Source organism: Hylaeus volcanicus, chromosome 5 (assembly GCF_026283585.1).
Source record: "Hylaeus volcanicus isolate JK05 chromosome 5, UHH_iyHylVolc1.0_haploid, whole genome shotgun sequence".
In the NCBI taxonomy this organism is placed as follows: Eukaryota; Metazoa; Arthropoda; class Insecta; order Hymenoptera; family Colletidae; genus Hylaeus; species Hylaeus volcanicus.
The window spans coordinates 14,829,603-14,856,438 of record NC_071980.1 but is presented as its reverse complement, the minus strand read 5'-3'; the positions used below and the strand labels follow the sequence as shown (position 1 = coordinate 14,856,438).

At 36.2% G+C, this 26,836-nt stretch overlaps 1 protein-coding gene across 1 annotated transcript in view; it reads right to left on the bottom strand.

The window, feature by feature from the left end:
• The window catches only part of LOC128876487 (E3 ubiquitin-protein ligase MIB1-like), a 605,287-nt gene that overhangs the window by 45,823 nt on the left and 532,628 nt on the right, over positions 1 to 26,836 (bottom strand). The gene's annotated exons all lie outside the window — the stretch shown is intronic.

The window sequence follows — 26,836 nt, the reverse complement described above, 5'->3', positions numbered from 1 at the left end:
ATTTCATCATTACATTGCAGTTTTCTTATGTCCCGTAGACCACTACATTAGGACTAAAGTTCATTATTTATAGCATTTATTACATAGTTATTAAAGAAAAATTTATTATATTTATATAGTATGTACTATTTTCCTCAAATACAAATATTTGTAAACAAACATTTTTTTTGTATGACGATGAATTTATTTAATTACAAATGATAATACATTCCAATAATGTATTTAAAACTTGCAAGAAAAACATCTACAGTTCGTAGTATTTAACAAATGTCGAGAAATTTATATACATTAATGTACTCATAATTATATCCCGTTTTTTACTTTTTACGTACCAACTTTGATAAAAGCAGTTAAATAACTAAAAAATAGAAAGTTCAAGTTTTAAAAAAAGCTTTGTTTTATTAATTTTGATCGAATTTTGATAAGGTTACAGAAGTTTAAAGAGTGAGCTGAATGTTACGATAGCCGTGTCCGCCTGTTCGGTTCAAATACTCCAGCGTGGCGTCGCTCAGGCACAAAGATGTTGACGCTTGAACATACATATAATGTATGGTAGCTACATGTTTTTGTTTTGTGTATAATTTCAACTAAGATAAATTACATATTGGCAAAAATTAGAGGAGTATATGACTTAGAAAAATTTAAACTAATGCGGTGGTTAAAAAGTTTTTTTAATCTCGAGAAAATCATCGCGGCACAGCAGTTGCGGAGCTCTACTGTAGATGACACTCGTATGACGTATCCACTACCGTGTACGTCCTATGACGGTTCAAATATCGAACATGTCGCTGTCATACGATGTTTCATTCTTGCAACATACGTGACATACGGGCATACATCATGTTTCTTTTTTAACGTTAATAAGTGCTCCATAAATGCGGTTGTGTTTTTAAAGAAAATACGGGACGATGGTTTTGCAAGTCTGGAGTAAGCTATTGTTTATTTTACATTTCAAATCATTGTGATAGAATCTACAAAACATGTAAATATAATATAATGTTCTAATTTGAACCTTAATAAATGCTTTATGAATACGGTTGTTTTTCGAATTCCTTTTTTGATGAAATCTGGCTACTTTATTAAGGAAAAACAAAAATTTTTATAGTCGAATAATAAGTTATAAATTAAAATTAATAAATAAAAAACCATCGCTATTTTATTAAAAATCAAAATTTCGAAAAATTCTTCGTCCATTCAGCAAATATTAGCGTCTTTTAACAGTATAATTGGTTTGGCAGATTTCAGATGAAACATTCTCAAATTATCGTGTATTTCAAAAAACATACCTTTAGATTTACGTATTTTAACCATCTGTATATTTTTACATCTCACTTTGAATTAAATTATATATTTAAATCTTAACAAATAATTCTTGAATTTTGGCTATGACATGAATGCTACGCATTCCTCGTAGAGGTACATCATATAATAGGGATTTTCCAGTAACAGTTGTTATAAACATTTAAAAAGTTCATAAATTTGTTCAAATTCGAACATCATGGATTCATTTGTCATTAAATGCGGAAGGCTCCATCGTGATCGGGTAATTTCTTGCCGAGTTACATAAAAAAATAGGAATTTTGCAATAACAACAGGTATAAATAATACAAAAATTAATAAATTTTTGCAAACGCAATTATCGCAAAAACCTGTCCGACAACAAAATGTAAGGGGTTTTTCATCAATTTCAGGCCAAACATAGGTAAAATAGTATGTTTTTTTTGCGATAAAAAGTGATATAAAGTGGTAAAAAATGAAATATGGCCAAATTTTTTGTATGGGAACAAGTGGCAGTGATGCTCTATTATTTCCAAGAAGTTTCAATCCGATTGGTCGATCAGTTTCGGGGTAAGAAGCAGTACAAAATTTTTCGTTCTTTTTTCTTTAAAAACAAAAACGAGTACAAAATGACAAATCGCAAAATGTCTTGATAACGGGACTACCGGGGAGACATGCACTACAAGATGTAACAGGTTTCATTCTGTTTGGTCAAGCCTCCTCCTTTTCGAAGTCGGTTAAAAAGTATTAGATGGACTGGAAAATAATGTCGTTTCTGCGAATCTCAATACTTATTTATCGATCTGGCATTGAAAATTTGCACAGTATATGGCTGTTGCTAACAAAGCTGTTGCTAACAAGGCTGTTGCTATTTATCTGAATTGAATGTAAAAGTAATGACATTACTTTTCGCTCCCCGTAATATGACGATGTATAAGGACGTATGCAAATATAAGGTGTAGAAATTAAATTTATGCCTTTATATTCATACATTTATGACTCTAGTTTAAGTAGAAATATTTATTCGTGATCTTATTATGTTGGAGTACCAAGTTTACGAGTTCACAAGCTAATCTCCGTTACAATAGATTAAATGCATAACTTACATATGTACGTTTCAACTTGATGGTCATTACAATCTACGACAATTCTCGACACGGTTCGTTTATACAATGTTATGTACCAAGTATAGTGGTCATGAAATATTGTCTTTTGTCATTTTTCTAACGACCAATTATACGTGTGCTTGTAAATTATTCGGCGTAGAAATTAATCATGTTTAAGTAAAAATATTAACTCTCCATTTTGTTTTCTCTACTATATGTGCTCTCTTGGAATGTTTGAATATATTTTAGTAATATATTCACAAAATATTAGGGAAACTAGAAAGTAATGTCGTCAAGAATGTTGTCAAGAATGTCAATACTTGTTTATCATTAATTAGCTCACTGTGTACCAATTGATTTTGTTGGATTATCAATACGCTTCACGAGGAATGAACTTATTGTTCGTTGTCAAAAATTGAATCGGCGTTCTTCGAATCGTTTCACTTCTACGTATCGCCGCGCGCCGTCGATATTTTGTTTTAAGAGTCGAACTGTGGCGACGTGGAACCTAAACACTCGGGAGATATGAGAGGACCCTGATATCCTTCTGGTGTCGAAGTTTAGTCAGTCGAGCATGAGATCCCTTAATGAAAAGAACCTTCCCGCCGTCGTGTAAAATAAAGTCTATTTCTTTTAATATATAAAGCGTATTAATTATTTCGGATTCCCATGTCCAATAGATTTTTATCGATCAGGTACTGAACATTTCCACACTAGATGGCAAAATACTGTTGATAACAAGGACAATTACATAATTGATTAAAAATAAAAACATATTACAAATTTATTTGTTTGAATTTAATGTAAAAGAGACAACATTACTTTCTGGTCTCCCTAATAAATGGTTTCTGTAACTTTTTTTGTGAAATGCCGAATGTGTCAGAATGACTCTCCTTTATAAAGCTAGTGTTAAATAATAAGACGAGGAAGAAACGAATGCCGATACCGTGGTATGATCGAGTTAATCGTTCACGACCGGTTCTTTCGGGGGGAAAGCACATTAATGAATGGCGCGGTTCAGCATACGGGCCAAGATACTTGCTCGAATCTCGTCCTCATTGTTCGGTATCGTCCTACACGCGTGCACAGCCATACATGCGCTTGTATCGTGCATTTAGTGAGTCATGGACAAACGAACCATCGCTGCAGAGTCTCCCAACAACTCGGCGTACGAATTACACGAGCCTCTGTTTCTGAGACGTTTAAGTTCTGGTCTCTGTTCTTTCTCTGTTTGCGAAACGCGCTCGGTTCCGGGGAAGTGAGTCAGTGCCGGAGAGAGAGCATGGCAAAGTGCTAAATATAATTGATACAGTGCAACCCAGGGATCGTGCATCGCTCGAAAATCACTTCGATCGTCACCAAAGAGCTTCATCGCGATTCACGGAACGAATCATGGAAGAGAATTTTTGGATAAATTAAGCTTGTTTACGGATGTTAGACGTTAAACCAATGGTTTTTTGTCCATTTAATCAAGAGATTAAAGATAATGATTGTTCCAAAAATTTGTATTTAAAAGTCATTGACGATGAAGATAGTTTGTTATTTAACCAGTTAGCTGTTTCTGACGAATATACTTGGCATGAAGGAGTAGCAGTATTTTGTGTTATGACGAGAATGATGCTATTGTGTTAAGAGTAGTTAAGTAATATTTGCTGTTTAAATTGCAATTTTAGTAAAAACTATAACATACATTAGATATATTCGACAAATGATCTCCTTATTGCTGATAAATCTATAATATAAATAAAATTGAAGTGTCTGTCTGTGATTTCAAAATAATGCTTTTTCCACACTCTTATATGGCTTTTCGTACCTTGCTAAAACGCTTCTGCAAAGTTTTGTCTGTCTGTCTGTTTTTTCTGGCTAATCTCCGGAACTACTGAACCGATTTTAAAAATTCTTTCAGTAATAGAAAGTAACACTATACCTGAGTAACACAGGCTGTTTTATTTTTATGTTAATTTTGTTTTTGACTATTTGGAGGTCTAGACCAAATTGTAGAAGTTAACAAATAAAAAACTATAAATACTTGTTACTAAAGAATTGTAGAATTGTCTACTGAAAGAAGAATAAACACAATAAAAAGCAAAGGACGGTATAATGCAATACAGTAAATAGTTCAATGTCTTTACATGTTCATTTCTCGTCGAGAATTTTATCTCAAGTAATAAAATTAAAAAATGAAACAAGGATAAAAGATTGAATTAAAGAGAGCTGCGTTAAATCTACTGATGTCCAACTCGAATTTGAGGTTTTGCATTGCAATTTTACAGGTCAATGAATTTGTCTAAAGAAATGATATTGTCATAATTAAAAATATATTAGGTTTCATTAATGTGTTCTTTGATGTGTTCTTCAAATCTTCCCTACCACTTTATTTACAACAAAATTATTTATACCATATAATTAATCTATTTAAACCAAATAACATTAGTACAAACATTGTTTGGATAGTTTCATCTCATCATGACATATTTAACCATTCTGATTTAAACAATTTTATATTACTAAACAATTTTTTACACCGTTACTAAACAATTTTATATTACTTTATATTTGATTAATTTTATGTTTTGTCAACAATAAGTGGCTAACTTATCAATTTATCGAATATATTTAAAATATGTTAGTTTTCATTAAAATTGCAATTTAGACAGCAAATTGTATTATGTATTTAATTAGGTGTCTAAAATGAATTTGGCAAACATCAGTCGAAACAACAACTCATTTCTCATGCTTACATTTGCAACGCATTTTCGTTATACACTTTTGAGGTTGTGACAACTAACTGGTTAAAATAAAAAGATAGTAAAAAGATATTAATAATAGATAATAATTGTAAAGTGTAAAGAAACTTCAGGAAAAAGAACATGATTAAAAAGATATCGATTTTTAAACGTTTTGGTTAAATGAGAACATATAACAAATAAAATGATAAGATATGAAGCCTTTTCGTTGTTGATAACTATTATTGACGAGGAATTCTATCTCTGTCGCTTGTAATAGTTATCCAGGAGGGAAATAGAAAAATTTATTTCGATTGTCCATAACAGTGATTCGTAACAGAAATTGTATTTATGTCTCTCATAACAGTAGATATATTTTACTGTTTTTGATTCGGTTAGAACAGTTATTTAAATCCGTTAACGAAATAGTGTTTCTGTTGTTGTGCCAGAAAAATATAGTAGTAATTGATGAAACATAAATTGCAAAGACTAAAAGTTGGTTGGTCAAATGCAAATAACATAATATTTTCGTCATTACGTCATTACATCACTACATTTTTTGCTAATAATTAACAACACATTTGTTAAGAATCACTGGTTTAAATACGCATGCTGGGAAGTCCCACTTTTGACTGTCTTTTTCTTCTTTTATGATTCGATATATTGACTTCGCTCTTATCGTGATTAACCTCGTCTTGTTCTGAGAAAGTTCAGGTGAAAAGTTAGTTACATATCTTATGTTAGTGTGTTCGGATATTGGTAGTTAATAGTGAAACAGGAGTAACATAATGAGTACATAAGTATCTACCTACTTCTGTGAATAAATTATCTCTGAGCGGACGTGGTTGTTAATCGATCATGCGAACGAGACAAATCGGGATCAACAGTCGTGGAGATTTCGTAAATATTATCTTTAGTGTAAATAATATTTATTTCCCTCGGAATCATCGAACAGAATTACTTCTTATTATATATTTTACTTACTCTGTATGTGTATAGTATAGATTGTAAATTCGATATTTATTGATCTGTGAAACTTGGTGCAGTATACGAAATAAAGTAAATAATATTAATTTTTAATAGAATACCATTTAAAAAAAAACCGTGAGCAATCTTGAAATTTCGAAGAATATGATCTTGAGATAATACTTTTTAACCGACTTCGAGAAAGGAGGAGGTTACTCAATTCGACATGAATAAATTTATTTCTTTTTATTATACATTCTTGTATATTTTTGTATATTGATACTTGCCATAAATATCCACAGTTAACTTATAACTAAATACTTTGGGGATATTTATTATTATAGGGTCTTTCCATGCCAACTCGGACACTTTTGGGAGTAACATCTCAGATTTTGAAGAAATTTGGATATGTTGTAGTCTTTAGTGATATTTGAACGTATCTCAAAGGATTTTAACAAATTTTGAAAATTGTCGATTTTACAGCTGTTCAATGTTTTGTGCTACCTTTTTTTAAAAAAATATAGCTATTGAACTAGGCAACGGATGGAAATGGCCTTTTACGTGCTTATAGTGAAGACATGGAAGTGTCAAATAAAAATTATTTCAGAACAAAAAAGGGTTTTTTGAACCATTTTTTTTTAATTGTTTTAAACAAATTCTTTGCTTTTATACCGGGCATGTATTTAAAAATCTGAAAGAAACGAGTTTATCGAGTCTCCATAAATGCACAAATTCGGGACTAAACTAGTGCATTTATGGTAGATTTCATACATTCTCTGATGTTTGCCGACAAGTTTTGAACGTAGAGAAGGACAACGAATAAAGAAGAGGTCGGAGCGAAAACACCAGGGTATGTCGGTGAAACAATGTAATGCAACGATGAAACTTTTTTATTATTAACTTTTTTGTTGTAAAACTTTCACCGTCATATTCCTGGAATTTTTCTGATTAAAATAAGATCAAACACGACGTAATTCGCAACATATTTACTTGTAACAACTCATTATGTATCATATATATAGTAGAATGTAGAACACTAACTAAAAAAAGATGAATGGTAAATATCGTCCGAATTATATCGTGTTTGGTCTCATTTTAATCAGACAAATTCCAGGAATATGATGGTGAAAGTTTTACAACAAAAAAGTTAATAATAAAAAAGTTTCATCGTTGCATTACATTGTTTCACCGACATACCTCGGTGTTTTCGCTCCGTCTTCTTCTTTACTCGCTGCCCTTATCTATGTTCGAAGTTTGTCAGCAAACATCAGAGAATGTACGATCATGTAAACACTGCTCGGGGATCGAACTCCTTGACCCTCCAGTGGTGGGGATGCTTTCAGTGCATTTATGGTAGAGATATTTGTGCATTTATGAAGATTTTATTGTCTATTATAATGTCCTCCTTTGAACCAAACATTTTTCTTTCGAGATACATTATTGTATTATTAAAAGCAACGGAGATATTTTCACCCTGTATAAAATCCAAGAAAATTGTTTTTTTAACAAATGTGCTATTTCTCATCCACTCAATCTGCATCCACTGAGAACTAATACCCTTTCTCTCTAAAAAACAATCACGTCTGTAAATTAATCAACACCATGCAAAAGGAAATAAAGTACTGTGCATGGAAACTTTTTGGATATACTGTATGAGACACGCGATATTCTTAAAATATTTACACGTCATCGATAACTGCCGATAGCGAATTCCTAAATCTCCAGACAGTTTATCTCGGTACCTTCTCGCGGAATTCAAACGAAATTCAATTTATCTTCCTTTTCGTTTGGCCGCGCGTCACTTCGGGAGGTTGTTTGAAAGTTTTCGGATTTCCTATCAGTCATTCACGTCCACCAAGGAGCCGATTCGATCAGAACTGCCCGTGATAAATAAAGCTTCAATTTCTTGTTCAACGATTTGCTGTCCATCAATTCTTCAATTCCGAAAATGCGTATCGTCGACGCACGCTGAAATAAATTCTCTCGTTCGCGGGGCCACGTTTAGTTAGTTTGGGGAAGACTGTGAAAGACTTCGATGTTTGGAGCTTGGTTCCCACGGATTTGATTGACGAAAAGTCTATCTTAATTTGTATTATTTTGCAGTTGTTCTTTTGCAGGGACTAGGCAATGGTGTTGCTTTAAAGTAAAGTCTCCTTGGGAAATTAATTCCAAAGAAACCAGTTTAGAAACTGACTCTTTCCCCTTAAAAAATATACATACACAAAATGTACATACACTAGCGGACAGGCAAACCGGAACGATTTTTTAAATGCTCGTAACTATGAGAGTTTTGAACCGATTTCGGTGAAACTTCGTGAGGAATAGTCTTCAAGTGTCTTCTAGGTGTGTGCAAAGTTGCATTGGCGAGAGTTGATGTGAAGGGGTTAATTCACCCCTCTAAAGGGGAGGGTGTAGAAAAACGCATCTTTGAAACAGGCCGGAATGACGGAAGGGGTTGAAAAAATTCAAAAAAACCTTTGGGGCGGCTCTCCTTGATGCCCTCTACAAAATGCACCCCTTGAAATCCCTCTCGGACAAACCCGCCCCCCACAACCTCCCACTCCCTCTAAAATCCACAACTTTTGGACGACGGTCTCGATTTTGGGCTCAATGCATTCTCTGGACTCCCCTGATCCTTCGTAAGGGAGCACTTCGTAATGGGGACAGAGGTGGTCCACCCCCAAGTGTAAGGGTTGGAACGTTGTTTCGTTGTGTGGATCACATGTCCAACAGTCTAGGGCATCGGTGCGACACAGTTTTGATGTCTTTTTCCCGTGTGAATGGCAATAAAATACGAAAATGTCGATTTTTTTTAAAACTCGCTTCCAACATCAGGCCCATCTGTGGGGTGAACGAGTAACCCCCAGTCAACACCGTTCGTGGATGTAAAAGTGCAATCTATACGTAAACAATAAGAAATTGGACATACTTTGACAATTTCTATTTTTCCATGGCGATGTAAGAAATATTCGTGTTCTATTTTAGCCAAAAAAATCAGTTTCTCATATATATTGGCTCGTAACACTTAAAATATTGAACCGATTGGAAAATAATGTAAAAAGTTGTAATTGTTGTAATTGTTGGAAATTCGATTACCTTTAAAATGGTGTCTTGCGTGACTCAATCAGACGTTTCTAACTCGAGATATGGCCTAAAATGTGTACGTATGTCAGAAAAAAATCGAAAAAAAATTCAAAAATTCATATAAAAGAACCAATTCATAGAATAATTTTTTCTTGCGATTTTCGAGTTTAGTAGGCCAAAATACATAAGAAATAAATCGGAAAGTTAAAAAATTGTGGCATTGAATGTACATTTTGGCTGTAAACTAGGGTTATTTAGCGATTGGAATTAAAAAGAACATATAATTAATAGTGAAATAAATTATACTGATTTACTATCGTACCATTACACCAGTGATTCCCAGTGAGCCCCACCGCCCCCTAGTGGGTGCTATAGCGACTCATGGTGGCGCTGATGGCCAATGTGGGCTGTAATTCAAAAGTTCTTAATTGCATTTCTTCGTCGTATTTAGTGGAATGTTGGTTCATGCGGTAACCAATTTAGTAACAAAAAAAAAAAAAGAAACCAATTGCAAACAATAAATCGCGGTGATTTAAGATTACTGCTGACGAAAACACAGCCGAGAATTACTAAATTGTTAGCAGCACACCAGGTTCATCCTTCTCATTAAGATGATTTTGAATATTTTAACTTTTTTTTGTAATACATTCTATTCCGAGTTCAATAAATAGTTTCATAATTTCAAAGTTCAATGTTTCTAATTTACACCTTCCTTTACTATATTTTACGAAAAAGGTAGAAACATTAATACATTATTTCGTATTAATTGCCATTAAAATTTAAAAAAAATTAATTTCCGGGGGGGCTCTAAGTAGTATTTTTTCTGGAAAGGGGGCGGTAGGACAAAAAGTTTGGGAACCACTGCGTTACACGATACACGAGAGAGTTGTCGAACACTCAAGAACGAGGACTCGTCTCCTTTCGTTGTTTCATTTTAATTTTAGAAAAGAATTATGGGGAGATCTGTACGGTGGGTTGTCAGGCGAAATACGGTGAAAATTAATTAATTAATTCAACTCATTGTCCTCGATATCTACAGCAAAGGATCAACGATAAGTGCTCGCAATAGCGCAGACGGGAAAGAAATTTTCCGCGCAATTGCATCTACTCCCGATTCCCTTACGTCATCCGCCTGTTATACGAGGTGGGAAAGGATCCAAGCTCCCCCCCCCCCCCCCCACTGTCCTATTTCCGCTCTTCTCTCCCCGTTTCAAAAATAATTCTTCCGCGCGAGGAGCTCGAGATGACATCGGACTTTTCCTATTCTCCTCAAGAATAACTCACTCTCTTTACCCCCCTGATTACGCAGATGGTTTCGACTCCGAATGAATGTTTTTTTAATGAAATTATTTATGATCGACCGAGGGCGTCTCTCTTCCTCGGACGGATTTCCACGGCGAGGTGGAGGGAGGATTACTTTCATTGAATTTTATGAGCCATTTGCGGCGGCCGTAAAGGAAATCCTTTAAAAATCAAGTCGTTTCAAGAAAAATATCTGCATTCGAGCGGTGTGTGGCAAAAAAAGTGGATGAATACCGGTTAGGTGCCTTAGGGGTAGATGCCTTAGGACAAATTTTAGTTGAGAGGGCTGAATATGATACTTTAGGGCTTTGTGGGTCAAGAGCTAACGTTGGAGAAATTATGTGAGTATTTGTTTAGACGGGCAATAAAATTTATACGATTTGTGGAGGAAGAATATGGACTGTGTAATTAAATTGTGTGGAAAAGGTCAACATTCTTAATGGTCTACGTAGAGTATGCTACACTGGTAGCGATGGGAAAACCAATTATTTAAATGTAAATTCAAGTGTCGAATAAGATACAAACCTTTTTATTTACTGTTCATCGAATGAAAATAACCAGATTTATCTTTGTTTGACGACTAATCGATGAAACTCCATTGATTCAACTTATTTCATTTATTTATTTATTACTCAATTTATTCGATGAATGAAGCTACTTAATTACGTCTTGAATTCAAAGTAAAGTAAAGTAAATTTATCCAACAAATAAAGAAACTTTTTTCGGAGCCTCTAAAATATTTAGCATCTTGTGGTTGTTGTAAACTACAAATGCTTATGAAACTTTGATTTGAATAATAGGCAACGAATAAACATTCACCGAATAACTATTTATTCGTAACTTTTAGTCGATTGAACAGTAATTCAGATAAAATTTTCTTCTTTAAACATAAATTATTGTTTTATTTTAACGACGATTGCGTGATTTAAAATAAACGTATGTACGAGTATGTATATGTGTATTGAGAGTAAGGACATTGTCTCAAGCGGTATGTTTCTCCATTTTACTCTTGTTTGTGTTTCTTTCGTATGTCGCCGAACTTGAGCTTGCTCACTGTCTGTATGACTGCCGGAATATAACGTATGTACATGTTATAAATAGATTATTCTCATAGCCACGTTTTTCGCATATCGCGTACATTATGTAATTTGTCGTTTAAATAAACTCTGTTTAACAGGTTATGAACCCAGGTGAGGCTTCGTAAAGAGCTTTTTATTTGTCGTGAATAATGCAAAAAGTATCACGATGTTAAGGGGGTATCCTGAATTAGGAGGTCTTAAAAAAGCGGTTTTTCGTGAATTTTTTTAGGATGGAAAAAAATAATTAATTCTATCGAACTTATTATCCTATTCTCATACATATTTGAGTAGTCTGTACACATTGTTGTACAATTGTATCCTATTCTCATATATATTTGAGTAGTCTGTACAAGAAATATTCAAATTGAGTCGACTGTAACGCACATTTGTAGAGTACCTCACAATTAAAACCTCCTATCAGCGGGAAAGAACCAAAAGAAATTTTCATTTTCATACATTTTTTTTCAATGTGAACTAAGAAGATTCATACAAAAAAATTTGAAACAACTTTTTTTATCAAGTTAAAGTGATTTTTTTCACCCAAAGAACTCGTTCTTTTTTTCAAACTTGCAGTAATTTCACATTTCACCTTTTCTGGGGGTTCTTCTTAGTTCGCATAGAAGAAATATGTATGAAAATGAACATTTCTTTTGGTATTTTTGTGTCAAACCAAAATTACGATCTGCATCTTTCCCGCCGATAGGAGGTTTTAATTGTGAGGTGCTCTACAAATGTGCATCGCAGTCGACTCAATTTAAATATTTCTTGTTGAAAAAATTTGTACAGACTACTCAAATATGTATGAAAATAGGATAAAAAGTTCGATAGAATTAATTATTTTCTTCCATCCTAAAAAAATTCACGAAAAACCGCTTTTTTTAGACCTCCTAATTCAGGATACCCCCTTAAGTGATCGTTTCAGCAAGGATGTTCTTCGGAGATGGATAGAACATGACATGGTTTCTCTTTCCGGCAGTAGTAAAAGTTCTATGTACTTTTCAACTATAATTTATGAACAAAAATTCCATCTTGTGTATTTACGTTTTTTACACTTTCAATTCGATCCATAGATATGACTGACAAGAACATTCTTACTTTCATCTGAACGTATGTATTGCGCTGCAATTATGTCATATTGAACAAATACCGTTTCGGTTTCCAGCAATAATTATTTAATGTACGACCTCGTAGTGATAAGCAATAAATGCGCATATCCAAGTAATCTGTAGAAATGGCATACAAATTTATACTGAAAAGTACAAATATCACTCTATTCGTTGGTACGGGAATGGTACCCTAATAAATTTTCTACGTAGAATGAACAGAAGAATCGATCTGTGTAAAAAAAAATATGCATTTCTATTTAAAGAAATGATGCAGTTGTTAATTGCATATGTACTGCTGCATCTAAAAAAAATTTTTAGACCTACAGATGTAGTACTCTTCGAACCATTTATCTTTCTCCTTTGGCATTTTTTCGTAAATGCAATAATAACGGAGTTATGACTTGAAACAATTGCGTGGACCACCCTGTATATATCCGTAGTAAAAAAAAATATTATAGTTAGCGTAAGTGTAACCTTCAATTACTTTCAACTATAGGTCATCGTATTCGTCTTGAAATACTCCATCAGAATATGTACAGGGTGTCCCAAAACTCGGGGAGGAGCCGGAAATGGGGGGTAGCTGAGACAATTCTGAACAACAATTTCCTTTGCAAAAATGTCGGATGGGGCTTCGTTAAGGAGATATTAAGCGAAAACCCCGACCAATCAGAGCGCGCGTAGACCGTTGGAGCGGCCGCGGTAGCGTAGGCTACGCGCTGGCGGCCGCGCTTGCACGCGAACAAGTGACTCGACGTGCATCGAAGCATCGACCTAGCGCGTAGCCTTCGCTACCGCGGCCGCTCCAACGGTCTACGCGCGCTCTGATTGGTCGGGGTTTTCGCTTAATATCTCCTTAACGAAGCCCCATCCGACATTTTTGCAAAGGAAATTGTTGTTCAGAATCGTCTCAGCTACCCCCCATTTCCGGCTCCTCCCCGAGTTTTTGGACACCCTGTATATAAAACTACATCATTCTATTTAAAAAAAGTTAGAGTAATGCCTTCGAAAGGCATCGAATTAATTTCTTGACCTGATATATATAATAAACCTTAACAAATAGATCTTCTATTGAATGAATATATAAAAAAAATTTTTTAAATATAGCTATGATTTTCACTCTACGATGTTGACGACGAAAAATTTCTTGGAAAACAATGGAAGAGAAAAAAACTACCGTCTCTGACAGATTCATGACACGATATTACGATATCTCTGTTGTACGTGGACCGATTTGATTGATTCTTGTTTTATTCGAAAGCTTATATGCGGTTTACATGAGAAAAATGCGTTTCAATTTAGAAAATATTGCAGGCGTATTGAGATATGAAAGAATTTTCAGGTTAGGTTGAAATGGACCATCTCTCCTGTAAAAGATACGTGGTAGCTCCAACGCCAGGTATATATACGCGGTGACGGATAATTTTTCATGAACTTGGCGCCGAGACGCTACCGCGTCTCTAGATATCATGGTGGAAAACAATACTTTTTCTGATTATAATACTTCCAAACCATCCTTACCTCCATAATATGTTTATGAAGCAGGGTTATTAAACAAACCGTTAATGAGAGATAAAATTACGTATTGTTTAAAGAAAACGAAAAATTAATGCTTGAAATAGTATAATTAGGCATAATACTAAATATTATGATTAAAATGTAAAAGGAATCTTAACTGTTTAACGATGTATGATAAATTACAATAGATACACATAAATATTCATTCATTCATTAGATTTCCGCGGCTTGGAAGTCAAATGCTTGGCGTGGCCAGGCAAGGTCAAGGTGTCGATGAATAAGAATTATTTTAAAACGCTAAATAATAAAAGTGTACTCATATTGTCAGAGTTTTAAACTGAGAAATTATCTGAAAGCTTGCGAGAGTAAAAGTATTAGCGTCGATGAATGACCTTAGAAATATTTTAAAATCCAATACAATGAAAGTGTACTTATAATATTGTCAAAGTTTTAAATTGACAAATTATGTGAAAGTCTGCGAGAGAGAAAGTATGGGTATTGATGATCTGAGAATGCCTTGCCTGGCCACGCCAAGCATTTGACTTTCAGGCCGCGGAAATCTAGGCAAATTTCTAAACAGTCTCAGTTTGTGGATGATACGCTATTTAGCTTCTTCATTTCACCGCCAAAGTGCGGATCAGTCACTTTACATGAATTGTCATTAGGATCTGAACGTCCGCATTGTTGAACACAGCATTTTAGCTGCGCATAGTTAGAAAGGACAGAATTTTACATTGTGTTACACAGTGTCGCCATTGCACTGTGCTGGAAAGCACCTCCATGTGGTGGCAGCTCGTTTCGATTTCACATATTTTTGTACTTTCTTGTACTTTTTTATAGGGATCTTCTATTTTTCTATGATAGATGTTAACGCACAGCCTGTCTCGAAGTCTGCAATCTTGGTGCGTTCTGTTCCCTATAAAAATTAATTTTCTCCGTGAAACGAGAAAACGTAATATAAACTCCTAAGTGGATTCACCTTAACGACGACCGATCGTTGCTTTAACGATCCTCGCAGCAAGCGCGGTTCCAAAACAGAATTACATGTAAATCAAACAATACTGGCTCGGAGATACAAAGAATGGCAGGAGGAGTGGATCTTAAGAGTGGGTGGAGAGGGAGAGGAGCAGAGTCTTTACACAGGGTTGTCTCTATGCAGCAGCTGGTAATTCTCACGTTATCAGTGAGATTACTAGGTTGGGGCTCGGGAGGATGTTAAATAAGATCTTAAAATACCCGTTCACTGAGTGGTAATCCTCGAGACACCTGGAGACGTAACATTTTAATTTCAGCATCCTGCCCATTGGAGTCTCGGTGAATTTCCAATTTTCTATTCGCGGTACTATACTGTAACGCGTTGCTTTGGTTAGTTTTCCTTTACGCTTGTTGTCCAGCCGCGCGGGTAAAAGCGTGGATTCCGGCTCGACCTATTTCTCTTCATAACGACTTTCGTTACCGTGGAAGAATAAGATTTTACATTATTTTAAAATAATGGGTTTGTTTGTGCCGCGCCACGTGCACCTGAACACAATCGCGTTCTTGTGAAATTCAGTCAGTTGGAATTTTTGCTGTTCCCTCCCACCGCCCTCCATCTGTCAGATGGGTTCTGAGGTCAACGACGTCTTCCATTTTCTCCGCTACCGTTTTTCACGAATGTATTCTTATTTGTTTTTCGGTCAAGCACGGCTTTATTTTTATGAAATGCGATTGTTTAGGACGAAACCAGGAAAGGTGCAGGAACCAAAAATAAGAGGTTAAGCAATAATGTTTTATTATTTCCTTTTCGTTAAACAAAAATTACAGTAATTAAAGGAGCGCGAGAGGAGAGGCAGAGAAAATGTCTGTTGTCAAGGCGAGAACTCGAAACTGAAATCGAACTGTTTTTCGACACGGACGGTCTCGGGTCCGTCTTAAACGCTTTATACACGATATGATCTGTCGTTCGACAACAAGTAGGTGCATCCACGAACACACATTCCCATTAACGAATTGTCCAAAACAACAACTCGGCTTCGCGGACGAAACAAGCCTCTCAGCCCTCGTCTCGTAACAGGATAAACAAATAAAATAAAATATTCAGAGGTTATCTAAAATATGTTAAATAATAAGATACTGACTGAATTACAATCCTAAAGAATGCGAGATAGTGAACTATCAGTTAATAATATCATCCCCTAAGACTCTTGGAGAATTTAACGAAATCCTTGAATTCTCATATATTATTAGTAAACTGTGGATCTTCATGCATTTGTAGGAAATTTGAATATACAAGAACCTACAACATGCAAACAATATGCAAGAATATAAAAAACATTGAAAGTAAAGTTCATGTTATAATATTTGCAGAATAAAATAAATTCCTATTTAGGTTCAATTTTTCTAGGCACGTTCGCGAAGATTTTATTATGCATAAAGATCCGCAGTCTAATTACTAGATATTTTTAAGAGAGCATAATCTTAAGTGTTGATACCGTTTTACCTGCTTAATTAGGCTAATTAATATATTAAAATAGAAACCCAGTCAATTCGTCGTAGAACAAATATTCAATGATTGAGGTAACAAGTTTATCGTCTGAGCTTTAAACCATGCAATGTCTCTGCCACAAAAAGTAACATTAACTCAGCTAATCTTATGGTTTTAGCGACCGCATGCTCCATTAAAGGGGTTAAAGTAATTGCAGCTTAACGCAATGCTCATTAAAGTTAGCACACGTCGCAGACTAAACAGCGTGAATCAGATAAACGGTAAGGAAAAATTGTAGCCTGTTTCTTAATCAATCCCATCTCGACAACGCATTATTTACGACGACAGGAAACAAACTGGTTCAATTAACGTCCAGTTAATAAATATTCATGCGCCGAATCGAAGACGTTGACCTCTACGTATCGCGTGAAATTTTGCTTTCCGCAGGCGTGCACCGATTTTTATAAGAAATTTCCATCCGGGGCCATCTTTGAGAATGTTTAAAGTATTCTAGTTCGTTTGAATGAATAATTAATTTGTGTAATTAATTACGTTTCTGAAAAGTCGTGAGATCTTAAAATTATATGTTGGATATTTTGCTGTCATATTCGAAGCTTTTTAAAAAATGTAGATTTAATGTTGTATTGTAGATTGAAAATCCGTATCAGATTCATTCAACTATATTATTGTTCAAGAGACAATACATATCCTGTAAATTTGGTTGTTGCACTTCTTCGGCCTAACTTTGAAACTCTATGTTTTTTATTCAATTTATCATAGACAATTCTGTCTAACCTAATTTTTTTCATTGAAAAATAATATTAAATAAATGTTTCACTTCATTTGTAATGTTCTGCGTAATTTCGAAGTTATGTCGCAAAAACTAAAACTACTTTTGAATTCGTTTGCTCTTATTGAAATATACAGGGTGTAGCAGGACGGGTGGTACAACCCAACAGTGGGTAATACTACATGTAAAAATAAGTCGAAAAAAAGGAATAACATTTTTTCGTTTGACGCTTCGTTTTCGAGAAAATCGAGTTTGAAAATTCTATGCAGTACGCGTGGCACTGGACCGCCTGTAGGCTTAGATATGTATTATAAATAAGAAATGTTAATGTTTATTAATTTTATTGTCATTACTACCGATAATTACATAACATTATTGAATAAACTGTTCAAAGTGCTGTCCTTGTTGACGCGTACATATCATTGCTCGCCTTATTAGTGAGTCATGAACTGACGCCAATGAATTTCGACATTTTATTTGATTAAAAGCATCTATTATTTTTTCCTTCAGTTGAAGAGAATTCTCACTTGTTTCCCCATACACGATCTGTTTAACGTGGCCCCACAAGTAGAAATCGAGTGGATTAAGGTCTGGTGACCTTGCCGGCCAATTTATTGTTCCGCCCTGGCCTATCCAACATTGATGTCGTTCATTTAAAAGTAGCCGTACATTTCGTGAAAAGTGAGGTGGTGCTCCATCATGTTGAAAGATTAATTTCTGTACAATAGACAAAGGTATGTCTGTCAGTAATGATGGCAGTTCTTCACGTAAAAACTGCAAGTAAACTGCCCCATTCAGCTTATTTGGAAGGAAGTATGGTCCTATGATGTACGAGCCAATTATTCCTGCCCATACATTAATAGTCCATTTCCTTTGAAAGTGGTTTTCTTGAATTAGGCGCGGATTTGTAGATGACCACCAGTGTATATTGCGTCGATTAATTGCAAAATCTCGTGTAAAAGTTGACTCATCTGTCCATAAAACGTACGATGTAAATTGATTATCGTTATCATGCTGTTGAAGCAGCCAGTCGCAGAAGCTTAATCGTGCGAAACGATCAGGTTGTTCGAGTGCTTGGACTCCGAGTATTGAATACGGATGCATTTTGTTATCGCGTAATATGCGACCAACAGTTCTGATACTGGTATTATGACGAGCACTAAGTTTTCGTATACTTATCTTAGGATTATTAGCAACGGTATTAAGAACTTCTGTTTCTAAATTTAGAGATCTCCTACTGCCACCAGACTTATGGTAATTGTGAAAAGAACCATGCTCAATTAATCTTTGTTCTGCCCTCTGTATCACTCTTCTGTCCGGAAGACGACGATTTGGAAATTGTTCTTTATAATATTCAGCTGCTGCTGTTGGATTTCCATGACAAACTCCTAAAGCTTTTATCATTTCGACGTATTCGCGGTTGCTGTAAGTAGACATTGTCACAACTTGACTGATCGAAACAGACTAAAAGTAGAAGAGAGTTGTATGGTTGAAGACAAAATGTAAACATTAGAAAGGTCAACATTACAACATGTAAGCAAAAGGAAACTTGTTGCGAACAATGGCTTGGGGAGACAGTCCAGTGCCACGCGTACTGCATAGAATTTTCAAACTTCATTTTCTCAAAAACGAAGCGTCAAACGAAAAAATGTTATTCCTGTTTTTCGACTTATTTTTACATGTAGTATCACCCCCTGTTGGGTTGTACTGTATTTAATTAAATTCAAGACAACTTGGTATGTAGAATTCCTTCATATAAAATATATTAAACAATTTTTGATATTCCAAATCAATCTGTATCCTTCATACAAAAACAATTTCAAAATACATACATATAATCGCCTTCATTGTCGGCAGCCTTTTGTCACCTAGTGTGCAAATTTTCAATGCCAGAAAAATCAATGAGCTGATAAATGATAAACAAGTATTTAAGATGGCAAAAACGACATTACTTTCCAGTTCTATTTTTCCATGGCGATATGGAAGAAATATTCGTGTTCTATTTTAGCCGAAAGAATCAAAGTTTCTCATATATATTGGCTCGTAACACTTAAACTATTGAACCAATTGGAAAATAATGTCAAAAGTTGTAATTGTTGTAATTGTTGGAAATTCGATTACCTTTAAAATGGTGTCTTGCGTGACTCAATCAGACGTTTCTAACTCGAGATATGGCCTAAAATGTGTACGTATGTCAGAAAAAAATCGAAAAAAAATTCAAAAATTCATATAAAAAGAACCTATCCATAGAAAAATTTTTTCTTGCGATTTTCGAGTTTAGTAGACCAAAATACATAAGAAAAAAATTGTGGCATTGAATGTACATTTTGGCTGTAAACTAGTGTAATTAAAGTAAAAGTAATACAATAAAGAAAATAATAAATTTAATACAAGTGCTCTCTACATTCTCTCATACTGATATCAAACGATACTTGTTAGTCTCTCAGATACCAACTACACTCACATACTACATCCTGTATAGTACTGCCCTTACCTACCATACATCAGTTCTAATTATTCTGACAGTACTTAAAAAATTCTTTGAAATAATACCTAAATTCCCATCTAAATGCACCAATGCGATGAAACATTTCAGTCTCCTTTCACTAATTACATTTTGAAAATCTTGGCAGCGTGGCCTAATCCCGTCGCCGTCTCTGCAGTGTTTCTGATAAACACGACCCAACATTCCGCCACGCGCAAATCCGCATTACTTTCTGCCGATATCCGGGTCTATGCGTCGTTCATTAACGACGTACCAGTTCTTAGTTTTGTAATTCCCCTAAGTTTTATTATGCCGTAAAATCGTCGCTTCGTGCACCGCCGCCGAGGCTTTAAAACAGAAAGAGACTTTCCAAAGGGAGTGCAATCTAGATTTTAATGGCCATGATGCCCCTGTTGTTTTGAGTTCGTCTCGTCATTAATTTCGCGAGCTCTTTCAGGCTGCGAGCTGGCAACACTCCAAGAAACCTTCCCTAAAACAAAAGGAAAAAGGTGGGGGAGACGGAGAAAAAAACCGACAGATCTATTTGGTGAATTTTATGACCGACTTTATGGACCTTTCTCGAGGTATCTGACGCTTATTGTAACCCATTGATGGCGAGGTAATCGAAATTGTAATCAAATTCCCTGCACTTCGTGGGACTCTTAGAGCAGAAGAATTAATTCACAGTTTTCGATTTGATCAATGATATTATTGAGGAGGGAAACTGTGAGAGTTGATTTTGGAATGATGGAGAGCAAGGAAGGTTGGTAGTGTGTAAGCGAAAGAGGTTAGAGTGAATTAAGGTGAAAAGTATGTGCGTGGCATCAATGATGGTTTAATATACTAATTACTTATTAAATATATTAATCATGAAACAGTGTTGAAATTTGTTACACCTTCCCACTGAAATCACCTAGGACGGTCCGGAAAAAGGAACATATTTGTGAATTTTTTAGCAACAAACGGAAAATTGTCTGGTAATAAGTTTCAGGGTACTCGAAAGAACTTGGTGCATGTGTCGCAATTTTTGTATTTGAAAATATCTTAAATTAACAATGTTATCGCGTTGTCATTTTTTAGATAAGTACTCTGCGGTGACTACTTTACCTCAAAGCTAGGTAAATCGAAATACTAAATGCAAGCATTCTTGAGTAACATATTAAATTTTCTAAGCGCTTTATATATACAATGTGTATATAGTATAAGTGTAAGTATACGTGTGTGTATACGTATGTGTGTATAGTATACGTGTAAGAAGTATTCATGTAGCAGCCCATTTAAAACAAATGGTTCCTGTACGAATATTTATTACACTGACTGTATGTAAATGATTGTCTTATATTAAAACACGGTTTTTAAAAGTATAACAACCCTCTTCTATCGTTGACGCTGTGGAACGATTATTTTCTGATAATGTTATATGGATACAAACAAAAATATTTTATGGATGAATTTTTTCAAGTAAGCCCTTTACCGAAAACAAACTGCTGTAAAGATTTATCAAAATGAATTCGTTTGCTTGCATATTAATTTGAGGATTATTACTTTTTTTAAACGTGAAACAAAGAAATACGTTATTTGAAATTGCTATTATTTTAAATGAATTAATATTAACTGTTTTGAAAATAGCATCCTAAAATTCCAAAATTAATACCATTTTTATTTTCATTTATTATAACAGTATTGGAAATAACGGTCCGAAATACATTATTTCAAAAAGTAATTTCTAATTTTCATTTTAACTAAAATTTGTCGACGTCTTTAATGGTGCGCTAATTTTTCAACTTAGGTGTGGATTCGTCACAACTGTCCTCCGTTATTCAATGTCATAGCGTCAATTTCCGTGAATTAACCCTCTTTCGGTCTTTCGTGTTTGCCGAAAAGCGCGGCAAGTTTGATGTGAAGTTTCTATAGATTTGTGGGGTGAGGTGGCGGATTAATTGCGAGTCAATTACTAACAGAAAGATGGAACTTTATTTCGGCAGACGCGTATCCCGCGGTCTGCCCTTGTCGAGATCCTGTACAGAACTAACTTACGAACTAGCCATTCGTTCTCCCCAGGATAGCCACGAAAACCTTTCTCACTTAATTCACGCATCTCTTTCACTCTGTTTAAACAAATGCATTCACCCTTAGTAAAATTCGAACCAACCGAAGAAACATTCTCACGACATTCGAACCTACAACTTAAACAGTCACTCATCTCAGTCGCGCAGCACGCACCTCGGTTCATCCGTCCAGACATACCACTTACAAAATCTAAACACAAGGAAGACGATGTGGCGCCAGCTCATCGTCGCCACAGATTTGTTACGGGACAAAAAGTGACGTGTTTCAAAGCACCCTTCGTGCGTAGCCGAGAATTCCGCTACATACTTTCTTAGGCGCCCCAGAGAGTGGTTTCTTTCGGGCCCCCTTTGCATTTTCCATTCGCTCGCGAGTCGTTTTGCCAACCGCTTCATCCGTTCTGCTTTACGCTCCTGCCTTTCTCTTAACTTCGAATGAGGGCTGTTTGCATTGATTGTGTCAAAATAGTACAATTATATTATAATACATGAAAATCAAACAAACAAGTCAAAATTATTTGATAAAAAGGGCTTTCTTTTGGCAGTGAAAGTAAGTAAAACGGGGTATCTTCGTTAATTACATGTTTTCATTATGGACGTTTCGATCATTCAACTATGTAAGAGGCCGCCGACCATCAAACGGGCCGCAATTGTTTGAAGAACTTGCGTCACTTCTCGTCGAACTCGCCCCGAGATCGGTCGCGTCGACAGAGTTTCGACTTTTATGTATTCTTTTACGTTTTAAGTGTTTTTATGTTGTGTGCCAAGTACTTTAGTTTAAATAATAATATACTATAATAGTTAATCTTATGTGCAATTTGTTTGAGTCCTATCTCACGGCTGCTTCCTTTCCCTGACTCCTTACAACTATTCGTTCTCTTTGGTGTACAGTTCCAAAAATAATATTGACCCTACAAAATATCTAAGGTGTCCACGTGTACTTTCTGCTCTGAGAGAGGACATGGAGAGGCTGACTGTTGTGACTGTTGGTTGAAGCGAAGAACACCTCGTGAAGATAAAGGTACCAAGAAAACAAATAACCGTTATGGGGAAGCTGAAGCTAATGCCTGCTTCGCCAATTAACTCCCGTCATCTTACAAGATATGGTCGTACGAAATTGCCTCATAGACAATGGCGCGATCTGTTCACTTGTCAAGGAGCAGGTGGCCAAACGCGTTCATTGTAAAATCGACCATTGCACGACGCCCCCGGTGCGATTAGCGCGACGCTCTAGTCGATCGTCGCGCCACGCGTAGTGATCGATCAATTGATAGAGTTGGCAGCGCCAACCGCTTTTGTTTGTAACGCCGGGCCTCACCGCTTCCGTTGCGCGGCTCGGTCACTTCGTTTTCGATAACGATCGGTTCAGCACGTGAGCTCCACCAACCAGTATTCTTTACATTGAGTTAGTCCGCGAGTGAATTCGATAGTTAAATTCACGGTTGCAGCGGCGCAATACCGCATCGCGAGATAATACGCCTTTTTTCGCATTCACATTGATTCGGACGGAGTGAACGCAAGTTGTACGTCGCGATTCGTGCGCGATCGCGACCGGGAAAACGTGGCGTCGCGTCGCGGTAATTTACCCACGCATCACTACTTCGTGTTTCCTCCTTTTCTCGAATCTCACAGAGATTCCGTTAGGCCGATCGCACACGGGCGTAACCGATCAGTTTCAAACCACTCTGAAACTACATTACTCCCTACAATTAGCGGGACACTTTTTCAAACCGTCGTAACTATGGGAGTTTTCAAGCGATTGAAATGAAACTGCGTTAGGAGTACTTTTGAAGTGTCCCCTAGGCGTGTGTAAAGTTGCATTGGCGAGGGTTGACGCGAAGGCGTTAATTTACCCCCCCCCCCCTAAGGGGAGGGTGTACAAAAACGCCTCTTTGAAACACGCCGGGGATGACGGAAGAGGTTGAAAAATTCAAGAAACCGTTTGAGGCGACTCTCCTTAATGCCCTCTACAAAATGCACCCCTTGAAATCCCTCTCGGACAAACCCACCCCCCACAACCTCCCACCACCTCTAAAATCCACAATTTTTGGACGACGGTCTCGATTTTGGGCTCAATCCATTCTCTGGACCCCCCTGATCCTGAAAATGCTATCACCCATACCGTGCACCCCATAGGCACTCTTTGGGGGGTGGAACAGCTCGCAAATTTTCAACCCCCTTCATAAGGGAGCACTTCCACACATCGGAGAACGATGAAATTCGCCATCTTCATTCTTGATACGTTAAGGATGAATACCGAAAAGGTCCCATTTCGAAAACTGCCCCCAGAGCTGAAGGGAGGGGGGCAGAGGTAGGGGTAGTCCACCCCAAAGTGTAAGGGTTGGAACGATGTTTCGTTGCGTGGAACACATGTGGTACGGTCCAAGGCATTGGGGCGACACAGTTTTGATGTCTTTTTTTCGAGTGAATGGCAATAAAATACGAAAATGTCGATTTTTTTAAAAACTTGCTTTCAACTTCAGGCCCATCTGCAGGGTGAACGAGTGTACCCACGTCAACGCCGTTCGTGAATTCGAATGCGCGAATGCTTTATTTAAAAAGTTCCCAAAAAATCAGATTTTTTGAATCACGCTTTCATTGTCAAATCGGAGCAGATTTGAAAGAGTAGTAAGTGGGCCGGTCGGAAACGGCATTCTAGAACGGCCACTAGAAAACCGAGGGCCACTAGAAGAAGTAAATTAAGTAAAACATTTAGCCAGTAGGGGAGCTGAATGCAATTTCTGCTGTTCAAAATATGATGCTGGTAAGGTAAGGTAAGGTAGGCTTTATAAGCAAGCGAGACGTCTGCATGTGAACAACGACAATGTAGTATCGTTGGTGCGAGCAGCCGTGCCGAGACAGACTCACACATGCAACGTTCGGAGGCATGTCCGTGTACCTACGAGACTGCAAGGTTTTGGTTCTGTCCTATTTATGTCTCGACAATGCAAATTTGAAACCTCGCAATAGTCGTTTCCGCTAGATAAATGTTCAAACTAGAGCGCAAGCTCCCATAGGTACTCTACTTTTGCTCTTTTCTGTCATAAGCGCATGTTAGCTTAGACAACGCGGCAGCACTGTCGCGCCACCATATTGCTTCTTTTGGTCGCAAAATACTGCTGAATAGTATTAATTATGACACAAAAAAGCAAAAGTAGACTACCTATAGGAGCTTGCACACAAGTTTGAACATTTATCTAGCGGAAACGACTATTGAGAGGTCTCAAATTTGCATTGTCGAGACAAAAATAGGACAATACGCAAGCCCTTGCAGTTCCGTGTACTGTCCGTGTTCCGTGTGCAGTCTCAGTTTGTGGATGATATGCTATTTAGCTTCTTCATTTCACTGCCAAAGTGCGGAGCAGTCAGTTTACATGAGTTCCCATTAGAGTCTGAACGTCTGCACTGTTGAACACAGCATTTTAGCTGCGCATAGTTAGAAAGCAACGAATTTGATATTATGTTACACAGTGTCACCTTGCACTTTACTGGAAAGGACCTTCATGTACTGGCTGCTCTTGGCGTAATTTTTTTAATTTTTTGAAGTTTTTTATGGGGTAAACGTATAAGCGACCCGTATCAGGTGGCAAACAGATGATAATCACTCATAACGTTCGGAAAATTCGCCACTCTGTGGCACTCGGCACGCAGTACAGTTTTGACCATGGCACCGGTCGTTTCTAAACAAACTACAGCTCCGTTAATCATCATTAATTTCATTAATATTATGGTTACTGTATATTCGCATAAATTAAATGAAAATTATTTCATGATTTTCAGTGCATTTTTTTAATGCGCAAATAGAACTGGTGCTTAAATGGGCAATGGTATATTTTGTAATTTATTTTTATAAATTTCGACGCGTAGTGGAGCTTTTAAAAATACTTTTTTAACAGTAGATATTAATTTGTTAAACACAGGTACTTGCAGTTGCACTTCCTCAGCTATTCGGTTTAGTCCATGTACCAAACAAATTACGTGCAACAAATTTGGATAAAATATTTTCAAATGCTGTCTCACTGTATGTCAATACACTACTTACCAAATCGAAATTAGAACACGTGGTCAATCGTAGCTGATCAATCTTTTAGGCACGTCTATCTTATTTATTCTGGCGGAGCATTAAATAATCGGATATGCATTTATGCAAAAAATATGCAACATATAGTATATAGAAAATATGCAAAATAAAAAATATATTTTTGGAATCACCTAATCATGACATAAATTTCTGTCCAGGTTCCATTCGTCTACCTATTTTCTATAAAAATATACATTTGCATAAAGATCCGCAGTCTACCTATTATTAAACAATCTTCTTTTATTATTAACTCTTCCGTTACATCTTTGTAGCAAAGGTTATAGGGTTACATTCAGCGGTTAGACATTTACTTTTTAGATACGTTTTTAATAATGCATATATGTGTTACATAGAACGTAAAGGAGACTACTACTGAGGTAATCCCCAAGATGGCGCACGCAAGCTGCCAACGAGGAATAGAAAAACATTCTAGCATACGTTACCATGCATGTTTGCCAACGTGGAGATGGGAAAACATTTCCAACATTTTTCTATGTATCTTATAAATTCCGCGTCTGATGCACTCAGTGACTGATACACCACTATTATCATTCCCTTATACAGGGTGTCTACGTATAAGTTCGGATATACGCAGGGTGTCAATTCGACAACACATTTCCAACAAAAAATTACTCTTAGACATTTTCTCTGTGTCGCCTTATTCTCGAGTATTATTTTGACTTTAAATATTTTTTCTGTGTTTTTGACTTTACAGTCTTTAAACGGCCATAACTCCACCACATTGCAGTGCAAACTTAAAACTAAGTATACCATTCGAAAGAACGTTA